Below are 24264 nucleotides of genomic sequence, written 5' to 3' on the forward strand. Positions count from 1 at the left end.
GTGTTCAAATACTTATTTTCTTCACTGTATACATATAATTCCAAAGTATTCCATGTTTCACTCCGCTAAAGGTGTTAAGTGTCCAACCGACATGACTAATGGCCACAGGGGACTTATAGAGTAGTAAGCTCTTTGTTCTGGACTTCCTTCAGCATATCGGTTGGTTTCGTCCCCCTCACAGGGCTCGAAGGAAGGAAGTGTGAATTACTCCTCCGTTCCTCGCAGCCTTTTTGACGATGAGGAAATGGGTTCGCACCACGCTCAAGATTTTTCCTGAACGTGTTTTTTGTTGTTATGTGACTCAGAGAAATGATGCAAGGAAAGCATGAGTGCATCATTAATGACCCAAAGGTGACTCACTTTTAGAAGGACATTTTGTGTAGTGCCTGCGCAAAGTAGCCCACAGGGTTTGATCAAACACAAATATGTAATATTTATTATGGTTTAAAGCAGGGGTGGGTAAATATTTTGTGGGCTGCATTGAGTTAACAAAATTGTCCGAGGGGCCAGAACATATATATAAAACACACACACTATTTTCTGCTTATAATTTTCCTTGAATTATTTGTCTAATTTTATCTGTAAAAGTGTTATACTATCAGCTGTATGTTCTCTTGTTCATTTTTTCAGGAGCACTTTAAACTAAAAATCAGACCACATCAAACTATGTCATTTAATTTTACAGTTTTGTTGTTTTTTTAATAAATAAGACATCCGACTTGCAAGTCATGTTTCCATTTTGTATGTTAAAAGTTGAAAAACTTAGAAAGTAACTGGTGGGCCGGATTCATACGCTGGTGGGTCACATGTGGCCCCCGGGCAGTAGTTTGCCCACCCCTGGTTTAAAGCAACAATATAGATTAACTGTTAATTATAAATAACAAACCTTATCTGAAATAGCACATCAGGTCTTGAAATATTCAAGTACACACAACTCTGAAGACTAAGACTAAACAGAATTAATACTACAGTAAAGTCTCGTTATATCGATATTGTCAAGAGTCGGAAAAAATATCGATATAACCGGACTGTCGATATATCCGATCCTGCGCCGAACTGCATTAAAAGTGGGCAATAATGCACTCGACATTGTTCTATAGTATAGAACAATGTCGAGCAGCTTAAATCTCCTTTTGTATCGATATAAGCAGACCAAATTGGCTGGTGGGAGATGAAAAGGGCATCGTAGTAACCGGATTATCATAATAACCGGGTATCGTACTAACGGAACTAATTATATCATAAAAGACTAGAAATTTGCCGGGAAATGAAAATAGTATCGTAATAAGCAGTAATTCGTTATAAATTATATCGATATAACGAGACTTTACTGTAGTACTAACTCTTTCCCTGGATGCGGCCTATCATCAACATGCACGTGTCCGATTGTGGGTTGGTAGCAGCCTATACGCTTGAATGTATCACTGTAGCTCAACCCAGCCTCCACCATACTCAGTGCCTGGAGACATTGGTCATGTGATGGACGTGTCATGATGTCATTCACTGGACTAACAATGCTGGCCTTTTTTAGGCCTCCAAAACCAATCCTCAAATGATGCAGACTGAGTATTGCGCAATGTGTATTTGGACCAACCCATGTGCAATGAACCGTGACAACATGACTCATTATCTCAACTGCCCGAGCGCTAAGTCAACAATAAATCAAGGTCAGTACAATTAGAACTGATGCTAGTACCAAAAGCCATGGTCTCCATGGTGCACCAACATTATAGACGAGAGGTCGATATGTTACGTTATGGAGCCGCCGCAACGACTACATCTGTCCCTCTTGAGGTCAAATGCCACTTAAGATTCATTCATTCATTTTTTACCGCTTTTCCTCAAGAGAGGGTTGTGGGGGTGTGCTGGAGCCTATCCCAGCTGTCTTTGAGCGAGAGGCGGGGTACACCCTGGACTGGTCGCCAGCCAATCACAGGGCACATATAGACAAACAACCATTCACACTCACATTCATACCTATGGACAATTTGGAGTCGCCAATTAACCTAGCATGTTTTTGGAATGTGGGAGGAAACCGGAGTACCCGGAGAAAACCCACGCATGCACGGTGAGAACATGAAAACTCCACACACAGATGGCCGAGGGTGGAATCGAACCAAATGGGAATCTGATTTCCATCCAACAAATTTCCATCAGAAATAATAAAAATACAAAAAAAAACTGTGCCTGATTCAAACTTACAGCCTTAATTAGGAACATTTAGTCCTCCCTCCTGTTATCAGTACAGCATGACAACCACAAATTCCTAACTTAAATGGCGAATGCCGACATTTGTTGCAAGTGTAAAAAGAAGTGAAAATGGAACAGAACAATACATTCTACTTTAACTTTGATAACAAGCGATAAGCACTAAACACCTCACCATGAGGCTTTTATTGTGGAATAAATGTCGCTAAAAGGCAAAGGGAAAAGCTCAATACACAGAGATGGCCGAGGGTGGAATTGAACCCTGGTCTCCTAGCTGTGAGGCCTGCATGCTAACCACTCTTCCGCCGTGCACCCCCGCATACTTAAGATTGATTTCAGTGTTTTGTAGTCAACAAATTCCACACACGCGTGTACACACAGTATTCTTCAATACCAGGAAGTGTAAGTCACAGCGGCGGTATGTAGCGCCAATATGAGTGCTACAAGAGGGTGGATGGATTATGAGTCACTTAAAAGGAAGGAAGACGGCCACAATGGCTGCAGAGAAACTAATGAGAAAACACTTTTATACCTCAAGAGAGAAGAAACAAAAGGAAAGTGAGTGGAGAAGCTGGTGAATCATGATGATGCAAACCCGGGGCATAGCAGGATGAACACTTCCTGGAATAATTTGTGCTGCACGCTAAGCGACTCATTAAAGACGGAGGAAATACACCCGAATGAAGACACAATTGGGTTTAATAATTGGATACAGGGTTTTAGAGAGAGAAACCTATGAAGGAGGTTTGTTAGCGTGAAGCTACACAAAGCCGCAAATCGATGAGGACTAGCAGGTCCACTTAATGCCTCTCAGTGCTGTGCAATGCAACAAATGGTGACTGATTACCGCAGCTTTGGACTGCCTGGCCAAGAATGCCTTCATCATCGCCCACAGAAAACATTGCAACACCCTGGAGGCCAAAAACACATTTCCTTTCATGTTTTCAATCTACTAAAAGTGTTTGTCAGTCCATATGTTAGCCTAGCACTTCATAGTTAACCGTGGATAATGTTTCATGATAGCATTACTAATAACGTGGCATCGTAACATACATGGGCATATGGCTACTTTGTTTTCCATCTTACAATTTCTGTCCAGTTAAACAGCTTATCCTCACAAGGATGGCAGGGGTATGCTGGAGCCTATCCCAGCTGTCTTCAGGCGACAGGCTGGGTACACCCCGGACTGGTCGCCAGCCAATCACAGGGCAGATATTGACAAACAATCATTCACACTCACATTCTAAGTAGTGGGGTCACCAATTAACCCAACATGGAATGTTGTACTCGGAGAAAACCTTGACATGCACGGAGACACACAGAGATGCCCAAGCGGAGTTTGCATGTAATGGTAATGGTTTTATTTCATTTGAACATGCATCAGATTACAATTGAATGCATCACATAATCAGTTCACAGTTCCACATGTCCAAAAGGAGTAGGAAGAAGCAAAGCTTATTAAATCCTACCCCTCCATCTGGTACTTTTACAATCAGTAACTGTTACATTTGTTCACTTCCTGCTTTTCTAATTTTTCTTTTTCTTTTTTTGTCCCGTACCGAAGTACGAGGTGATATGAGCATCCAATGACATAATGGGTACCATAGTAAGTGTCAATATAGTGATATGTATAGCACATCATGACTGGTTCAAGACTCTTCATCCTTGTATTTAGCAAACATCAACTGCTTGTATTGTTTCTTGAATTGGCTCATCGTTGTGCATTGTTTGAGGGTCTTACTCAATCCATTCCATAGTTTGATTCCACATACTGAAATGCTATGGCTTTTTAACGTAGTCCGAGCATATATAAGTGTTTCAAATGTAGTTCTTCCCTGAGATCATATTTCTCCTCTCTTGTAGAGAAGTATTGGATGACATTTTTAGGTAATTGGTTATTTTTAGCCTTATGCATTATTTTAGCTGTTTGAAGATTAACTATATCAGCAAGTATATGTGATTTTAGAAATAAGGAGTTAATATGTTCTCTGTAGGCGTCATTATGAATTATCCTTACTACTCTTACTTAGGGGCATGTGGCTCGTTTTGGAACCAAAACCTAGAAAAGTTGAGGTTGCCGATTAATAAAAATACTGTAAATGTAGAATAGAAGCTCTACGTGTTACAATAAGAAAAACAACAACAAAACAAGTCTCAACTGAAAACCACTGTTTTTGGATCGGCGGGTGCTGAGAATCCTCACACATGTCACTACATGCCGTGCAATCACCCTCCACTTCACTTTCCCTCTTTTGTACGATCCAGCAGGAATGAAGAGGAGTGGCGCCTCGCTTTCTGCACACACTCAGGCACTCGATTTAAAAAAAAAAGCACAATTCAGGCCCAAACCGCTTAATATGAGCCTTTTAGTTCTATACAGTCATTTCCATACGCTTTGCACAGAGAGCGCCTCATTGGAGACCATCACTAGCCAAGTGTGATAACGATGAGGGGTTTCTGTGGTTACTATGACAACCACTTTCACCTACGCCATCATGGTTCTTTTCTCAACTGTTTTTACTTTGTAGTGAGCGCAGTCGCACAAACTGTTGAGTTTGTCATCAGTCATTCTTCATAATAATGTGATGACGTGACAAAAACAATTGACTATTTCATTTTCTGTCAAACTGTTTATCCATGTACTATTATTTATGTCATATTATAATAATATTCTTGTAATACCACCTTCTTATTTTGGTTACATTTACACATTATTCTTGTCATACAATGTCTTTTTAAATGACCATATTTTTCTTGTAGTATAGCAATGCTATATCTGTAAAAATTATGACTTAATTTTTCATAAAATGTCAACATTATTCTATAAATTTTATGTTAAAAAAATTAATTGTTAAAAATTTTAAGTTAAAATTAATTCAATTAACTTTTTTTTCATATTTAGTATTCTCAGTAAAATTACATTTTCCTTCGAATGCTACAAATGTATTTGTACTAAAATTACAATTCAAACCTACAAGATAAATCTAATTTATTCTACTAAACTTTCAAGATTATTCTTGCAATTCTACCATTTTATTACGATTACATATATCATCTGAAGGGATGAACCCTCAGTTTAAACCACTAAAAAGTGTACCTAAAAAGTGCTAATTTGACATTTTCTCAGGAGTACACCCTCCCCCTCAGAGTGACCTTCGATCCTACCCGATAATAAGAACACCTTAGTGGTACTTGTGCTTTTGAAACTCATAATGAGATAAGAGCAAATACAGGTATGTGCCAGTATTAACATGTCAGTGTCTGTGGATGCCTCTCTTCATGAGTTTGAGACGCAATCCCAGAATTCAATTTGCACATTCTCGCCAACACCTGCTTGGGAAGCAAGAAGCATGTGACAGCCCAGTGCGACTCTCACACAATGACCCCGGGAGAGAAAACGGTCCGAGGAGGTAATGGAGCGGAGAGACTTTGGGTGGGGAGGTGGGCAGCAGAATGAATCATCAACCAGAGAATAGAAACACGATGAGACGAAGGAAAAACTTTAGTGGAGCTCAGCATTCTGAGTCAAAAGTGAAGAGAAAAACAGCAGGCCTTTTGTCATCTGACAAGACAGAAACACTGTGGATTCATTCATTCATTCAGTTTATGACTCCTGTTTATGACTTTCTAAATATGATTTTACCATTATTGGAGCCCCGTAGACATGAAATAACACCCCTATAGTCACCTTTATACTCCTATTTCATCTTTTGTTTACTTTGCTTTGCTCAACTATGATATACAGGCTTCACATAAAGGAACACAAGCTTTAGCTAGCTACCTAGCTAACTCGTTACAGTAGCCTTGAATTTAGTTATTCATTCATTCGTTTTCTACCGCTTATCCTCACGAGGGTCGCAGGGGTGCTGGAGCCTATCCCAGCTGTCTTCGGGCGAGAGGCGGGGTACACCCTGAACTGGTCGCTAGCCAATCACAGGGCACATATAGACAAACAACCATTCACACTCACATTCATACCTATGGACAATTTGGAGTCGCCAATTAACCTAGCATGTTTTTGGAATGTGGGAGGAAACCGGAGTACCCGGAGAAAACCCACGCATGCCCAACCCACACAGAGATGGCAGAGAGTGGAATTGAACTTGGGTCTCCTAGCTGTGAGGCCTGCGTGCTAACCACTCGTCCAACATGCAGCCGTGAATTTAGTTATTCAAAAAAACGTAATGGTTTCAATCAGATTGGGAAGGACAAGCCAAAAAAATTACCACTTCCACATGGAATGGCAGGAGATTGTCATTGTCATTTTTTTGGAATGTGTGAAGAAACCGGAGTACCCGGAGATAACCCACGCATGCACGGGAGAGAACATGTAAACTCTACACAGAGATAGAATCAAACTCGGGTCTCCTAGCTGTGAGGCCTGTGTGCTATCCACTCATCCGCCGTGCAGCCAAACACTGTGGTTTAAAGCTAAATTGTGATCAAACAATGATAGCAACTGGATTAAAGTTAAAAAAAAAAAAAAGGAACAGTACGCCTTGGGCACAGGCTGACACTCCTCGACTAACAAGCTCCTCCTTGCTAATGTGACCCTTCAAACCACCCTTAAGATCCCCCCCCCCCCCGGATGTGAAGACAGATCAACCTACTCACTTAGACAAGACTTATTAAGACATTTTAGAAGGCAAAGCTTTGATGCGAAGCACGACTTAGTGTTCCTTGTTCCTATTCTACAGGATTGGAATAGTTTGCCAGGAGGTTGTAGTGATTATTACCCTGTCACAAGAGGTGTGTGCATTTTCGTGTGTGTGAGAGAGAGCGAAAGAAAGTGAGTCACAATTTGAAGACTTGAGAAGATGAAAAAGCAAACTAAAGTACAATGTGGACAGAAAAAAGCTCAATAATCTTGGATATACCCCTTCAATTAATGAAAAGTACAAATGGCAAAGCATTGACAGAAATTTGTCATGAACTTTGACCTTCTGCAGACTCAAGTATCTTCTAACAAAAACAGAAAATGCATGAGGAATCCGAAAATGCTTTGTTTAACACCTCTATTCAGTCTTCTATGGTTGCCAGGTGTGTAGTCTACTAATATAAATGCCAGGCAAGCTTCCAAACATTGACTGTGGCTGTAGATGACCTCCTGATGTTCTTTTAATAAATCCATAATCCTTCTGTTAGACATGAATCCTCATGTCTCTTTTCTGTGCATTCTAAAGATATCAAAACAGATAAAAAGAGACAACTCAGTATTGTACATATGTGGGACCCACTTCTGTAAAATACTCCAAAGAGCACCAACAATTCTCCATTTACATATAATATGATGTATATATAACTTCAGCTGTATTATTATTATTACTCATCAGTGATATGCTGGCTAAGAAGTTACAACATTGCTGCTGTGTTGTGCAACATATAGTACAATTTAATAAATGACCATGTGGTCAAAGAGAGTACTCGTGTTTTCCTTTTCACTTTCTCATGCACTCCGAATCATTATCAAAAATGAAGTTGTTATATATTATATAGTGAGTTGCTAAAATCGTCAAATGTCAATTGGGTTGTTAATCCTGACTCCAAACATGGAGGTTTTCTTCAGAGAATTGTGTCTGGTAGAGCGTAACATGAACTTGTTTACATCTAATTCTACAGGCAGATGGATTTTTTTTTCCTTTTTTTGCAGAGCCCTGAGCGACAACGAGGCTGTGCGCCAAAATATGATAGAAGACAAATGACAGAAATTCTTTGAAGTAAAACTCAGCAAGCCAAAATAACTTTTTTATTTTTTTTCGTGGGCATGCACACGCCAGCAGCCTTGACGCTATCTTACCAGAGCACCCTCGACGGGACAAGGAAAGCTGATAAATGAGCAGAGGAACATGGAGAGTGGAAGAGACGCCAGGATGAGATGGATAAGTGGAGGCGTGGGGGGGCGGCAATAAATCATGTAGAGCTGCTGCTGCTTCAAAGGGAGATATTGAGATGATGATGGAGAATCTCGGTCCTGATGTTAGATGCTAGGAAAAAGACTACTTGCAGTATGGGCTTGGTCATACACAATATACCCACTGCCTACATATTGTCCAAAAAAACCTTCTACGTATGTCCATATTGTGACAATAATTGCTTAATGTGTTCTGCTGCGTGTGCTTTTAGAACCGTCTGATGTTTTTAAGTACCTCCAATGACCTCCAGAACTATCCTGCAAAACACATCCCTCCACTTACTTCACACTACATCATAACAAATTCACCTTGTAAAAAAATAATATGACAGACACAATAACAAAAGTAAGATTCAATATTATTAATTGGATATTTTTCCTTTTTCCAACCATAGTAAACCTGTTTATGACTTTCTAAATATGATTTTACCATTATTGGAGCACCGTAGACATGAAATAACACCCCTATAGTCACCTTTATATTCCTATTTCGTCTTTTGTTTACAATGCTTTGCAGGCTACACATAAAGGAACACAAGCTTTAGCTAGCTACCTAGCTAACTGGTTACAGTAGCCTTGAATTTACATGTAGTTATTCATTCATTCGTTTTCTCCCGCTTATCCTCACAAGGGTCACGGGGGGTGCTGGAGTCTATCCCAGCTGTCTTCGGGCGAGAGGACTGGTCGCCAGCCAATCACAGGGCACATATAGACAAACAACCATTCACACTCACATTCATACCTATGGACAATTTGGAGTCGGAAATTAACCGAGCATGTTTTTGGAATGTGGGAGGAAACGGGAGTACCCGGAGAAAACCCACGCAAGCACGGGGAGAACATGCAAACTCCGCACAGAGATGGACAGTGGAATTGAACCCGGGTCTCCTAGTTGTGAGGCCTGCGTGCCAACCACTCGTCCACCCTGAATTTAGTTATTCAAAAAACATAATGGTTTCAATCAGATCGGGAAGGACAGGCCAAAAAAGTTACCACTTCCACATGGATTGGTAGGAGATATTCCATGGCTGACTCCATGCAGTGTGAAGGTAAGCTAATCTAATATCATGTCTCATCAATGTAATATTACTCATAACTAGTGACCAAAATACTACTTATAACATGTCTTTCAATATTTCTGACTAATAATAGTCCACAGTCAACCACAAAACAGCAGCTATTTATTAATTAATTATTGAAAAAAACACAACTTTGTTTAGCTGTTATTTACAGCTAGCATACTGTGTTTGCTAATAACATGATTAGTCCACAATCAACAAATGAATAATGATTTAAGCTCCTTGGCTGAGATAATTAGAAAGTGAGAAATAATGTTGAAGACAGAAAAAGTTGAAGTATGAGTGAGATAGAAAGAAGAGTCGGAAATCTACTTTAAAGTGCCGCCTCTTGTTAACACAATAAACACATACGACAATTGAATTGAAAGGTCTAGACTGGACGGGAATCTGGACAGTTCTGTCTCGTATTCCCGTGAAAAGCACAGACAGGAACAGAAGTTAAAAGTCAAAATTGAATTACGACCTTTAAGGAACGCAAAACCACCAACGTGACCATTGTCCTCTTGCTGTGGTTAACCAGCCGTGTGAGAACCAGGCAACTGGGACAAACCAACTCAAAGCAACATTGTCCAGGATTTAATACTTGGGAGGTTTGAACTCGCGTCCACTTCTCTTTAAGCCTTTTCACGGAAGCCAAAAAGCACAGGGGGAATAAAGATAAAAGATTGTTCCACCCACAAAACAATGGAGTGGATGAAGCGTCAACAGAGACGGAGGTCAATGATCAACTGGGGTTAGACTAACCAGTGCTATTTGACCAAAAGTATGCCTGAAATGTTGCACGAAACCCGCAAGAGCGTGGCTGGCGGCGAGATATATATCGTGCTAAACCCACAGATCATTTCGGCGAGCATTACCAAATTATTAATTAATTATTATTAATTATTATTGCCTTTTAGCGACATTTATTCCACAATAAAAGCCTCATGGTGAGGTGTTTAGTGCTTATCGCTTGTTATCAAAGTTAAAGTAGAATGTATTGTTCTGTTCCATTTTCACTTCTTTTTACACTTGCAACAAATGTCAGCATTCGCCATTTAAGTTAGGAATTTTGTGGTTGTCATGCTGTACTGATAACAGGAGGGAGGACTAAATGTTTCTAATTAAAGCTGTAAGTTTGAATCAGGCACAGTTTTTTTTGTATTTCTATTATTTCTGATGGAAATTTGTTTCAAAAATCAGATTCCCGTTTGGTTCAATACCACACTCGGCCATCTGTGTGTGGAGTTTTCATGTTCTCACCGTGCATGCGTGGGTTTTCTCCGGGTACTCCGGTTTCTTCCCATATTCCAAGAACATGCTAGGTTAATTAATTGGCGACTCCAAATTGTCCATAGGTATGAATGTGAGTGTGAATGGTTGTTTGTCTATATGTGCCCTGTAACCCGAAGACAGCTGGAATAGGCTCCAGCACCCCTCGCAACGCAACCCTCGTGAGGATAAGCGTTAGAAAATGTTTTGATGAAAAGATGGATGGCTAACAGCAAATAAATGGCAATCGTTACATGAAAAAGGGATGACATTGTGTAAATATCAGGGAGCCTAGTAGTAATCCCTGGAGGACACCGTTGCTTAGAGGGGAAAAAATGACAACAATGCGCTAGAACAAGCTATTTTTTAAGTATTTGAAACATCTTATATACGTACTTATCTGCCGTAGCGTGCAGTCAACTTGGCTTGTTTACGTTTTATCATTTAAGTCATTTTCTTATCATTGGAAGAATCTAACGCTAATCCTATATAGATATGTTAAATTCTAAATAATTTTTGAATAATAATAATAAAAAATTTTCTCCAAGACACAAAAACTAATTAATAATGACAAGTGCCCATATTTATCTTATTTTATTTGTCTATATGTGCCCTGTGATTGGCTGGCGACCAGTCCAGGGTGTACCCCGCCTCTCGCACAAAGACAGCTGGGATAGGCTCCAGCACCCCCGCGACCCTCGTGAGAAAAAAGCGGTAGAAAATGAATAAATGAATAAATGAATGCATGAATGAAGTGCCCAAATTTACTCAAACATTTAGCGATCCTATCCAACCATTTTCTATTCCGCTTATCCTCATATGCTAGAGCCTATCCCGGCTGTCTTTCTGGCCATTTGACATATTCTTGTGTTCCCTGCGCTCGACCGCACAATACATAAACAGCAATTACAAAGAGTACAACGGCTCCCAAGAGAGACCCCGTGGTTGAAATTAGCAGCCAAACGACCATTAAACCAGGAACCACAAAACTGCGTATGCCACCGGTGGGGATGTGTACCAACACTGAGCGGACCCCCACCTTCCCTTTTCCCTTGGCCTTCCATTTTTATTTCCCTTTTAACCAAAAGCTCAAGGCCTATAAAAGTAAAAGGGTAAACTTCTTGCCAATAACACGTCTACTGGTTTTTATATGTGAAAGTGCAGCAAGAAATTTGCTGTCTTGTTCTCCAACTCTTTCATTTACGTCTAACGTCAAGGAGACAAGACTTTCATTCTGTTGAAAGATGAGAGCTACCTAGATAGATGGATAGATGGATAGATGGATAGATAGATAGATAGATAGATAGATAGATACGTCTGGCATAGTCTATGACTGAATTTCATTAAATTCTGTGGCAAATTAAAATGTGCCCTAATATGCAATAGTGCCTTTTTTTTTAAAATGATGCAATAACAGCAATATATGTCCCTAGAGCGTGTTAATGAGCACCAAACTACAGAAAACTCCATCACCTCTCTCGCTCACTGGCTACACAGAAGCGGTGCTCAAATGCTTACTTTTGAGATTCTGCATTTTCATTCCTGATAAACATAATATTACCTATGACATACCTCAACTAGATGAGCCCGTCCCGTGTACTGTATATGGCCAAAAGCAGGCTTGGCTGAACAGAGCAGAATAAAAGCCTGGAGGTCTATCAGTACGCTAATAACAGAGTTTTTTATCCCGCACTTTGTTATGAAGTTGAGAGTGATATTAATGGCATCGACTACATTGGACAAGTGCAAAGTGTATATTAGGGAATATATACTGTATTAGGGGGATGCATGGTGTATGAGTGGTTAGCATGTAGGTTTCTAGGAGACCCGAGTTCGATTCCATCCTCGGCCATCTCTGTGTGGAATTTGCATGTTCTCCTTCACATGCATGGGTTTTCTCCGGGTACTCCGGTTTCCTCCCACATTCCAAAAACATGCTAGGTTAATTGGCGACTCCAAATTGTCCATAGGTATGAATGTGAGTGTGAATGGTTGTTTGTCTATATGTGCCCTGTGATTGGCTGCACGACCAGTCCAGGGTGTACCCTGCCTCTTGCCTGAAGACAGCTGGGATAGGCTCCAGCAGCCCCGAATGAACACTGTATTAGGGAATTTATGAAAATAGCTCTTCAAAGCATTAAAAATAATGCAACCCAAATATTATCGGTTTTCGCCACTGAAAAAAAAGGTTATCCCAATAGTAAGTCATAATTATACAGATAAAAAGTAAACCTTATGAGATAAAAAAGTCAAAATTATGAGATAAGAAACCCACCTTGCTTACAATTGTTGCCATTTTTGAAGAAGGGGGCACCTGTGACACATGTGCAGTTTGTATCTCATAATTATGACTATTTATCTCATTGTTTTGACTTTCTTATCTCATAATTATGACTTTTTATCTCAAATTCAACTTCTCAGAATTTCGACTTCTCATCTCAGAATTTTGACTTTTTATCTCAGAATTTCCACTTCTCTCAGAATTATGACTTTATCTAATAAATTCCACTTCTTAGTATTTCAATTTTTTTATCTCAGAATTTCACATTTTTGATCTCAGAATTTCACATTTTTTATCTCAGAATTTCACATTTTTGATCTCAGAATTTCACATTTTTGATCTCAGAATTTCACATTTTTGATCTCAGAATTTAAACTTCTCATCTCAGAATTTAAACTTCTCATCTCAGAATTTAAACTTCTCATCTCAGAATTTCGACTTCTCATCTCAGAATTTCGACTTCTCATCTCAGAATTTCCTTTTCTCATCTCAGAATTATGACTTTTTATCTCATGAATTCAACTTCTTAGAATTTAAAATTTCTTATCCCAGAATTTGCACTTTGAATCTCAGCATTTTGACTTCTCATCTCAGCATTACGACTTCTCATCTCAGAATTACGACTTCTCATCTCAGAATTTCCACTTTTTTATCACAGAATTTCAAATTTTTATCACAGTATTTATTTTATTACACTTGTGGCAGTATAAAGACATTGCAGATGAGTGCAAAACTTGTCATGCACAAAATTCCTGTGTTGCCACGGAACTGGGAAGTTTAGTGCATATGAAGCGCCATCATATGTGACACTCCCACGGGATAGCAAGAAGCCATTAGCTGTACCAAAAAAAGAGCAACCCCCTGTCCTGTTTCCCCACAAAGCAAAACATTTCCTGCTCAATTTGTTAACTTATGGCCGTGTTTTCACATGACGTCTCAGGTGGTGGATGGCCAGGTTTGGTTCTATTTCCACCTAAAGCAGAACCATGTGTGATGATGATGATGTCATGTGAGGTCACCTGAGATGCTGTGTCGGGGTCATGAGGTTAATATATGGGTGGGTGCAGCAGCCAACACCTGGATGTGTGGAGGCGACCATAAATGCTGGACACTTTTATTGCTCCCAAAGGAGAAAGAATGGCTTTTGTTTGTGTGTTTCTTTGTGAAGGAGCCGTCACGTGAAGAAACACAAGAGGAATGCAGCTCTTTATTTTAGATACGCTCCAGGAACTTCTCTCATTTACCCGGGATTTGGAAAAACCTTGGCACATTATCCAGGTTGAAAAAAGAAATTACAAAATTAAAATGTGGGATAGGGGCGGCACGGCGGTATAGTGGTTAGACCTCACAGCTAGGAGACCAGGGTTCAATTCCACCCTTGGGCATCTCTGTGTGGAGTTTGCATGTTCTCCCCGTGCATGTGTGAGTTTTCTCCGGGTACTCCGGTTTCCTCCCACATTCCAAAATTCTCTCCAAATTGTCCATAGGTATGAATGTGAGTGTGAATGGTTGTTTGTCTATGTGTGCCCTGTGATTGGCTGGCGACCAGTCCAGGGTGTACCCCGCCTCTCGCCTGAAGACAGCTGGGATAGGCTCCAGCACCCCCCCCCCACCCCCCCGCGACCCTCGTGAGGAAAAAGCGGTAGAAAATGAATGAATGAAAATGTGGGATAGGACTTTTCAGATTTCAAGGAACAAACGCAAGCTAGTTCCAGGAAATATTGGAGGGAAGGCACTATTAACAGTTATTAAGTGAGATGTTTCTAAACATTTAGTGCTATTAAATTGTTGATTTTCATTTATTTATGCATTTAATATTCATGTTTTGTATAATTGACTGATTTAGAAAACATTTAGCAATTCTCAACTGCTCCACAAATTAGCTTAGCATGAAACATCTGCACAAAAACAGACATATGCATCAATTTGCCCCAAACCTCACATTAAAATACTTTTTGAGAGGCAGTGAAAACACAAACCAGACAGATTAGCAGGAACTTTTTTAGCCAGTAAATAAATTCCTGGTGCTAAAAGTTCCTGGTAATGTGTATGCACCAAAGACTAAATGCATCTTGATGCTACTGCTGCTGCATTAGTTTGCTGTAAATCCAGTCTGTGATGCATACTGTCAGGGCATTTCAGATACGCAGTAGTTTAATATTTCTACTGCACGACACAGGCGCAATGTAACACCACCTATGCGCCTGGTTAGGGATCACTGGCGGGCGTCCAAAGCTCCGAGAGACTCAGGGACGCCACACAAACAAGCAAACACACAAACAAAACAACCGTTTCAAATTAAACGAAAGACACAAACTCACCTTAAAAAGATCCACTTCAAACTTTTCGCTTTATGGAAGTGTCCACAATGTCCAACACAACCGAACTTGATAGCTGGACGCACGGCGTCGCACTCCCACTTTGTCACCAAAGGAAAAGTCCTTGTTATAAACGTGGTAAATAAAATGTCAAGGAACTTTAATTGAGAGAAAAGGGCGTCTTGCCGTCCATACGTTTGTGTCCGTCCCTGAATGTGAGACTGGAGTCCTGCTCGCTAGCCTGCCTGCTTCGCTCTGCAGCCCAGCGGGCGCCACCAGGTGCTCATTTACATAACTGCACCGGCTACGGCCAATCACAGCTCAAGAGCAAGGTGCCTCATTGGATATTCAAGTCGGGGCACCTCGTCCAATCGGAAGCTTTGGTGGGCGGGGTCGGTGGCTGAAATTCGGTGCTTGTCTGTGACGCTTTTGAAAAATGTACATCACATGACCACATTTAGATTAACATAAACCAAAGTAATGCTTTATATTAATATTTAAATTTATATTTAATTTTAATGTATTAAAAGTAGTACCACTAGATGGTGCTGCTTTTCCCATTCAAACCGTAAACCTTGACATTTACTTTATTTTTTTTAATTATGTAAACAAGCTGACCTTTAAAAGGTTAAATAAAAATACAGTTTGTTCTGCTTGATATATATCTTCCAGATAGACATAGTTTTAAAAGATTGATTTACTTAAACTGAAAAATAATCATTATATATTTTAACAACAACATTTTCATGCCTTTAGGGATCATAACACATGTTAACCTTTAGCTTGGTACATTATTTGTTAACATAAACAGTAAAGTGCCATTTTTGTGTTATCAACCACCCGCTTTAGCCCATTTCCTGCTCATCCGCAGCCTCTGAAATAAACTTTATTACAGAGCATTGGTGGTGTAACTGTATAGCATTACTGGCCCTGGGCTATAATGACTCAGATTGAAGGGTTTGCAGTAAAACACAGCCCGCCTTAGCGTTGTTGATACTGGACCCCGAGGCAGGACCAAGAAATGAGGAGGGAAATTTGCGTTTCACACAAGAGCTGCTTTGCATGTGTGTTTATGCTGTTTTGCGCCAAAAAAGCCTGTATCTGACTGCTAATTTGGGTATGTGTTGGTACTTGTGTAGGTCATTAACAGGCTAGGCCACACCTTTGATTAACACCGGAGAACTGATATGCTTATTTACTTTGCTTTTGTGACCTATTATGGGATGTAACTGAAGTATTTCAAAACAAAATGAGCTCTCCTGGGAATAACTACAGTCTGTAGCGGTAGGTTATTTTCATATTCTTCGATATTTACAAACCGAGAATTCACAAAAAGCTTATAAAATATACTTTTATAGAGCGCAAATTAGTAAATTAATAGGTTATGTAATTTTTAGACCATACCAGGACCCCCGGGCCGTACTGGGGGTATGTGTTGGTACTTGTGTAGGTCATTAACAGGCTAGACCACACCTTAGATTAACACCGGAGAACTGATATGCTTATTTATTTTGCTGTTGTGACCTATTATGGGATGTAACTGAAGTATTTCAAAACAAAATGAGCTCTCCTGGGAATAACTACAGTCTGTAGCGGTAGGTTATTTTCATATTCTTCGATATTTACAAACCGAGAATTCACAAAAAGCTTCTAAAATATACTTTTATAGAGCGCAAATTAGTAAATTAATAGGTTATGTAATTTTTAGACCATACCAGGGCCCCCGGACCGTACTGGGGGTATGTGTTGGTACTTGTGTAGGTCATTAACAGGCTAGGCCACACCTTAGATTAACACCGGAGAACTGATATGCTAATTTATTTTGCTTTTGTGACCTATTATGGGATGTAACTGAAGTATTTCAAAACAAAATGAGCTCTCCTGGGAATAACTACAGTCTGTAGCGGTAGGTTATTTTCATATTCTTCGATATTTACAAACCGAGAATTCACAAAAAGCTTATAAAATATACTTTTATAGAGCACAAATTACTGAATTAATAGTTCATGTAATTTTTAGACTATACCAGGGCCCCCTGGACACCCTTGTTTACAATTATATACAATTCCAGTATTGCATAATAAGTTTCTTACACATATTTCTGTGTTCCTTCACAAAGTTCTTTCATATTCTGAAAGACTTCATCAACTCTCTCTTGACCTCAGACCTCCTGCATTTCATTAACATTCTCTCAAGCATCAAACTACCACTTCCACTGTTTGGCCTTCATGTTTTTTGTTAGTTCTTTCTAAACTTCCATCCAAGATCGAATAATCTATTAAGGCTTAAATGAATGGGCTGTGTCCGACTCTCTGGACCTTTGTCGTTCCTTTTCAGTGCATTGTCCTACTGGTTCTGCTTTGTTGGTTTCCAAGGCAACCAGCCAATTTCACTCAGAAATTATGACCTTTTTCACCATTATTTCCTTTTTGTCTTCTTTGCGTCTTTATGTCTCGTTTTGTGTTCCACACCCCCTGACCTCTTTCCATATTTTAAAGCTGAGAGTTCCTCTGTGGTTTTGTTTGTCACACTTTTCTACCTCTTCCTCTTTTTCCTTTCTGGCTTTTGAGTGAAAAGCAGCAGAGCATAGAAAGCAGGTCTGATCCTGTGAGGAATTCACTGGTAGAGCGAGGTGGCTGTAATAAGATCCAGCCAGGACAAGGAAACATTCCCTATGACTGCTAACGCAAGATAGCCATGTTATTATACCGTTGCTTCTCACGAAAAGGAAGACTTTGATATACTTTAGTGTATACATTGGATAGCAATATACAGTAGATTTACTCTATCCCAAAAGCCATTATTGTTGGAATAGCTGGGAACATTGTGTCCTCAATGCAAATATTTTGTGTGATCACAATTGTTATCTAGCATTGCTCTTGGATGTGGAATTCACCAGAGGTTGGTTGGTGGATGTTAGACACCTTGCATTCTTCCACCTTCTCTCACACTGATGGTCAATTGGGTTCAGACCACAATGCTTCCACCAATATGCTTGAAACCAGAAACCTCAGAGAAAACCCACGCATGCAAACTCCACACACAGATTGCCGAGGGTGGAATCGAACTCGGGTCTCCTGGCTGTGAGGCCCGCGCACTAACCACTCGACCATCGTGCAGCCTTCTTTTCAAGTTGTGTTTTGAAAATAAACTACATAAATGTATCACCTGTCAGAGAAAAGTGAAAACATCCGATCAAACTGGAAGCAGCTACATTATAAAAGGGAAGTATCCACCTCAGAAACACGAGGTTTGTCATTGGACAACCCAACACATGGGTTGGGTGGGGGGTTGGGGGGGGGGTAGAAATCTTGTGTCTGACAGCTGTGCAGGACAACACAGATCACTCCCAGAATGCCAAGCTTGCAGTATGTTGGGAAGCAGCGGAAAACTACATGCCTAGCATACCATCCTCTCCCTAAAACTTCTCGTGTGTCTTCTTTTCACTGGGAATGTCCAAAACCAGGAAATGGCCATGCAGAATACGTTCAAGTCTGTGCTTGTTTAAATACGTACTTATGCACGTGACACTTGTGGTATATTCATTTTTGTACCGCTTATCCTCACGAGGGGCGCGGCGGTGCGGAAGCCTATCCCAGCTGTCTTCGGGCGAGAGGCGGGGTACACCCTGGACTGGTGGCCAGCCAATCACAGGGCACATATAGACAAACAACCATTCACACTCTCATTCATACCTATGGACAATTTGGAGTCGCCAATTAAGCTAGCATGTATTTGGAAACCGGAGTACCCAGAGAAAACCCACACATACACGGGGAGAACATGCAAAGTCCACACAGAGATGGCTAGGGGTGGAATCGAACTCGGGTCTCCTAGCTGCGAGGCCTGCGTGCTAACCACTCGTCCGCCGTGCAGCCCATGATGATTTTATCCGGCAATTAACCTAGCATGCTTTTGGAATGTGGGAGGAAACCGGAGTACCCGCATGCACGGGGAGAACAAACTCTACAGAAATGCCCAAGGCTGGAATTGAACTTGGGTCTCCTAGCTGCGAGGCTTGCGCGCTAACCACTCTTCCGTTTTAAACATACATTCAGTATCAATTTCTATGACAATATATCTGGTCAAGTAACAATACTATAGAAAGTAAACTTGTGTATACTTTACAGTAGTGAGTGTACAGCTAATATAGATTTACTATCCACTGAAAATGAGTCAACACACAACCATTATTGTCTAAATAGCTGAAAATACATGCGAGTACCAAAGATAATTGTCTTGTAAAAACCCAAAATGACAACACAACATGTATCAGGTAAGTGAACACACATAGGGCAACTACTACTACTACTACTACTACTACTACTACTACTACTACTACTACTGTGGAGAATAATAGACAACTGTGTTAACTCTAAACGCGTAACTTTAGCAACTGTTGACAAAACAAGTGTTTCAAGGCATGCTGGGAAGCCAGAAACACTCCCATTGTCTGTGTAACAGGAAACCACCGCCAGGTCTTCAGCAACAAGGAGTTGGTAAGGAGTTGTGAAGAACCCATTCATGTTCAACGGTTATTAATAAACAGAAGATCGGATATTTATTTTTAAGTTGAGTTTGCGACCTCTGTTCCGTAGTACTATGTGGTAGGTATAGTGTTTGGCCTTACATGCACCTCCTCCTCATGTTTCTCAGTGGGGTTGCGTTTGATCGACCCCCTCGGAGAACATCTCAGAGTGGCGCTAAAGGTGTCAAGAGGTCACAGGGGTCAGAGTTTGCCCCTCCCCTTTGAGGTGGTTCCTGGGTCGGGTGTTTTGAAAGTACAAGGGTGTCAGCTACACGCATTTAGATTCTTTTTTTTTCTCAGCTCATCCCATTCTTATTCCATGTTTAGAAGCGGTGCATCTGTGTTTTAATTATAAGTGCAAATGCATATTGGAAATATTATCCCGTCAAACGGAGAAGGAAGTGTAAAAATGGCCAAGCACCACAAAAATCAAGAAAGAATGCATTATATTTTGGTGTGGACTTTTGAAGGCCATTTTTTCACTTTCCCATAATATGTCATAAACTAAATCAACTATTTCTAACTATTTCGTACTGCAAAACCTCTAAAAGTTGAAGACATGAAAATAAAAATGATCTGTTCCAGGGCCAAACTCCATGCGAATTCATTCATTCATTTTCTACCGCTTTTTCAGCCTATCCCAGCTGTCTTCGGGCGAGAGGCGGGGTACACCCTGGACTGGTCACCTCACCAGCCAATCACAGGGCACATATAGACAAACAACCATTCACACTCACATTCATACCTATGGACAATTTGGAGTCATCAATTAACCTAGCATGTTTTTGGAATGTGGGAGGAAACCGGAGTACCCGGAGAAAACCCACGCATGCACGGGGAGAACATGCAAACTCCACACAGAGATGGCCGAGGGTGGAATCAAACTCTAGCTGTGAGGTCTGCGTGCTAACCACTCGACCGCCGTGCCGCAGGGCCAAACTATTGATGTCATTTTACACGTAACAGTCCACCTGGATTTATTGTATATGTAAAAGTGTCCCTTTTTTCAGGAGCACTTTGTAAACAGTTAACCACATCAAATAACCAAATTGATTAAAAAAAAGCTACTTAAACCATCAAAAGGCTGAAGCCATGATGTTAATTTTAAATTAAATAATTTGCAAAGAACGGGAGGGCCGTATTCAAACACTTAGCGGGTCAGATGTGGTCCCCGGACCGTAGTTTGCTCACCCCTGGTGTAGGAGCTTCTGGCAGCTCATGATCTACTGGCTAGCTTAATGTGTCTGAACTGCCTGCCGGAGGAGGAGGAGCACTCACTGTCGCACACACTTTGTCAGGATTTGTTCCACCCATCAATGTCCCGTTTTCATGCAATTTTTCAACTGATCTTAAAATTTTGATTAGCACTGTATAATTGCTGCTCTACTAATAATTAGTGAGCCTTTGTAGTGTTTTGTGTATTCAGTCAGTACTCCATCCTCATGACATGTAAAGCAGCCATGATGAATGTTGTGCTGCTGTATCTGGCAATCACGCAGCTGCATGCAGCATGATGATCTCACTGTTGTCAGGAGAATGCTGTGCAGGAGGCTGAGGGGGAGACATGACGGGGTTGGATGTTTGCTGTCAGGGGGGGGAAGCACCCTCCTCTGCCCCCCACTATACATGCCCACCACCACCACCCTGGTGACCCTTCACACAGTCGTCCTGTCCCTAGAGACCCTCTCAGCAGTGCACTTGTGCTTCTGCTTCCTCGTTGGAGTTAGTAGTAGAAGAGGGTGGTGGTCTCGGGTTTCTTTCGCCGTAAGAAATCCCCCCGCTATTCATCCACACACACACACACACACATGTGACAGTGTGGAGGGCTACTGCCTATGCTATGGCATTTGGGAGGCTCCTCCACAACTGTTCGGTATACAATGTATCCCTCCCATGATGCAGCTTCCCTTCCTTTTCACGTGTCCCATTTCAGTGAACGGTCTTCAGCTCATCTCCAGGCTCGGTAACTGCTAACAACAAAAAGGGGGGGTAATAATTGTTTTGTTAGCCATTTGTATGCCAGTAGGCCACTTCCTGGTTCTCTATTGTGATACAGTTGATTTTCAAATAGAAAGCACAAAAAGACGGACTAAAACATTCACTGTGCACTGTCACCATGGTAACAAAAGCCTGACCAGCTTTCTGACTAATCTAATCCCTGTATTTTTCTGTGTAGGCTCCTTGCAGTGAGAGTTGGGGCTGATTGGATGGATGGATGGATGCATGGATGGATGGATGGGTTGGAGTGGGGATGAAGGGCCGGGGTTGTTCAAGTGGGAAGGGTGTGAATGAGTGCCATTGCAATGCAGTGAGAAGTGGTGATAAAAATAGCGAAATGACACATGGGCTCAAGTTGGCAAACAGAGGGCACAAACAGGTACAGTAGAAATGGCCAATGACTTGGTCCGAATCCCAAATCTACGCCTTACCTTTTAACCTTGCATGTTCACGAAAATCAAATGTCTTTTTTTTTTTACCATTACTGTACAGTATATTTGTACTCAGAACACTATTACTATACTACAGTTATTTTTTCGCATAGTGGTACCCCATCAATCATGCGTATGTGTGACTCCTGCAGGAGATGCTGAGCCAACTGAGGTCAGCCCACTGCTACACAACGCAGCACTCCAGGACAGTTCAAAAGCTGCAATCACAGTATAGAAAATTCAAATACAACTAAATATAAAATAAAATAAAAATCTTACAAAAGAATCTGAGGGAGAGCATCAACGACAGGAGGAGATGGAGGCCAAAACAGGGATGTTTTTAAACCTTGAAATTATGCTTGCTACTCCGGTTTCTATCCCACATTCCAAAAAGATGCTAGGTTAATTAGCGACTCCAAATTGTCCATAGGTATGAATGTGAGTGTGAATGGTTGTTTGTCTATATGTGTCCTGTGATTGGCTGGCGACCAGTCCAGGGTGTACCCCGCAACCCTAATGAGGATAAGTGGTAGAAAATGAATGAATGTCTAAAGGCTGCACAGTGTCGAGTGGTTAGCATGCAGGCCTCACAGCCAAAAGACACAAGTTCAATTCCACCCTCGACCATCTCTGTGTGGAGTTTGCATGGGTGGGTTTTCTCCGGGTACTCCAGTTTCCTCCCACATTCCAAAAACATGCTAGGTTAATTGGCGACTCCAAATTGGTCATAGGTATGAATGTGAGTGTGAATGGTTGTTTGTCTATATGTGCCCTGTGATTGGCTGGCGACCAGTCCAATTTGAAAATGAAAATGAATGAATGATGCTTGCTAAGGTTTATACATTTGATGATGATGTTTGTTCTATTGTTCTAGTTCAAGTATAACTCGGACAATAGTACACAGAAAAAATGGTTTGTTGAAAGAACATTATTGTAAGTAGTTTCACACAATAACCTTATCTGAAACTAGATATTTTAAGTTGACTGAACTAATGATTTTTAAGTATAGTCAAATAAACTATATTATAAAACTCAACCTCAGATTTCTTTAAGTGGTTAACACACAGGCCACACAGATAGGAGACCTGCCACAGTCTCAATTTCCTTCACCAACTGTCACAGTTCTTCTTGTTAGCCTGTCTGTTCCCGTGAAAATGAACTCCTTTACCCTGACGTTGTGTCCTTTCCTCGCTTCCACACTTCCCACTTAACAGCATCTCACCTGCCTCGGTCGGTGTGTGCCAACGCTAAGACTGTTTTTGCGCTTCACTTCTCATGAATCCACTGACTGATGTCAGCCACATGTCAAGCGTGTGGGTCATAAAGTGTGTACAGTGAAGTCATGCAGACCGAGTCCATATGGAGCTTTAAGAGGTCAAAGGATCAAATCTAAAATACATGGATTTGACAGCATGTCTGAGTCAAATCAAAAACCTTCAACACGGTACATAATGTTTGAAGTGATGTCATGCACCAGTACGTCGAGGGGTCCTGCGTCTGGATATGATTACTGCTATCTAGGTTTGGAGGGCCGCAACATTCAGGGGTTCTGGCTGGGGGAAAAATCAAACAATGAGAAACATTTCCAGATGTCTTTTGGAGATGATCTAGTCAGAAAAGAGCCACGGATGAGAACCATACGAGTTGGCACGTCACGTGAATGATGCAAAATGAGGGAGTTTCCACCCCCGTGTAGACCGTAAATACTGTTTATGGAGATGATTATTGTCTGACTGTCTGCAGAGTGGTGCTCAATTAACATAATGAGATAATAACTGTGGCCAGATTGTCTCTTCACAGGAAGAGCGGAATACGTGGAATTAACCGGTTAGTGACAATCCTCAAAATGCAAGCGTCACTGTGGAAATTCATGTTCAATTTCTACTATTGGTTCCCTATGTACTTTAACTAGGCTGCATGGCGTGAGTCGAGACCAGAGTTCGATTCCACCCTCGGCCATTTGTGTGTAGAGTTTGCATGTTCTCCCTGTGCATGCGTGTTTCCTCCCACATTCCAAAAACATGCTAGGTTAGTTGGCGACTCCAATTTGTCCATAGGTATGAATGTGAGTGTGAATGGTTGTTTGTCTATATGTGCCCTGTGATTGGCTGGCGACCAGTCCAGGGTGTACCCCGCCTCTCGCCCGAAGACAGCTGGGATAGGCTCCAGCACCCCATTGTGAGGATAAGCAGTAGAAAATGAATGAATGAATTGAGTATGGTAAATATTAACTTATATGCTGTTCTATAATACCTGAAA

The 24264-nt window shown here is 41.0% G+C and overlaps 1 protein-coding gene across 5 annotated transcripts in view; it reads right to left on the bottom strand.

The window, feature by feature from the left end:
- ddr1 (discoidin domain receptor tyrosine kinase 1) overlaps window positions 1-15323 on the bottom strand; it is a 55035-nt gene extending 39712 nt beyond the window's left edge. For 3 of the 5 annotated variants that reach the window (XM_058052906.2, XM_058052901.2, XM_058052899.2), the window contains exon 1: window positions 15052-15323. The gene's annotated coding sequence lies outside the window, so the exon portion shown is untranslated. The remainder of the gene's footprint in view (window positions 1-15051) is intronic. The other 2 variants (XM_058052905.2, XM_058052904.2) reach the window with 1 other exon arrangement.
- Window positions 15324-24264: the final 8941 nt, after the last annotated feature.

This window comes from Doryrhamphus excisus, linkage group LG5 (assembly GCF_037039965.1).
Source record: "Doryrhamphus excisus strain RoL-2023G ecotype Guam linkage group LG5, RoL_Dexc_Guam_v1.1, whole genome shotgun sequence".
Classification (NCBI taxonomy): domain Eukaryota; kingdom Metazoa; phylum Chordata; class Actinopteri; order Syngnathiformes; family Syngnathidae; genus Doryrhamphus; species Doryrhamphus excisus.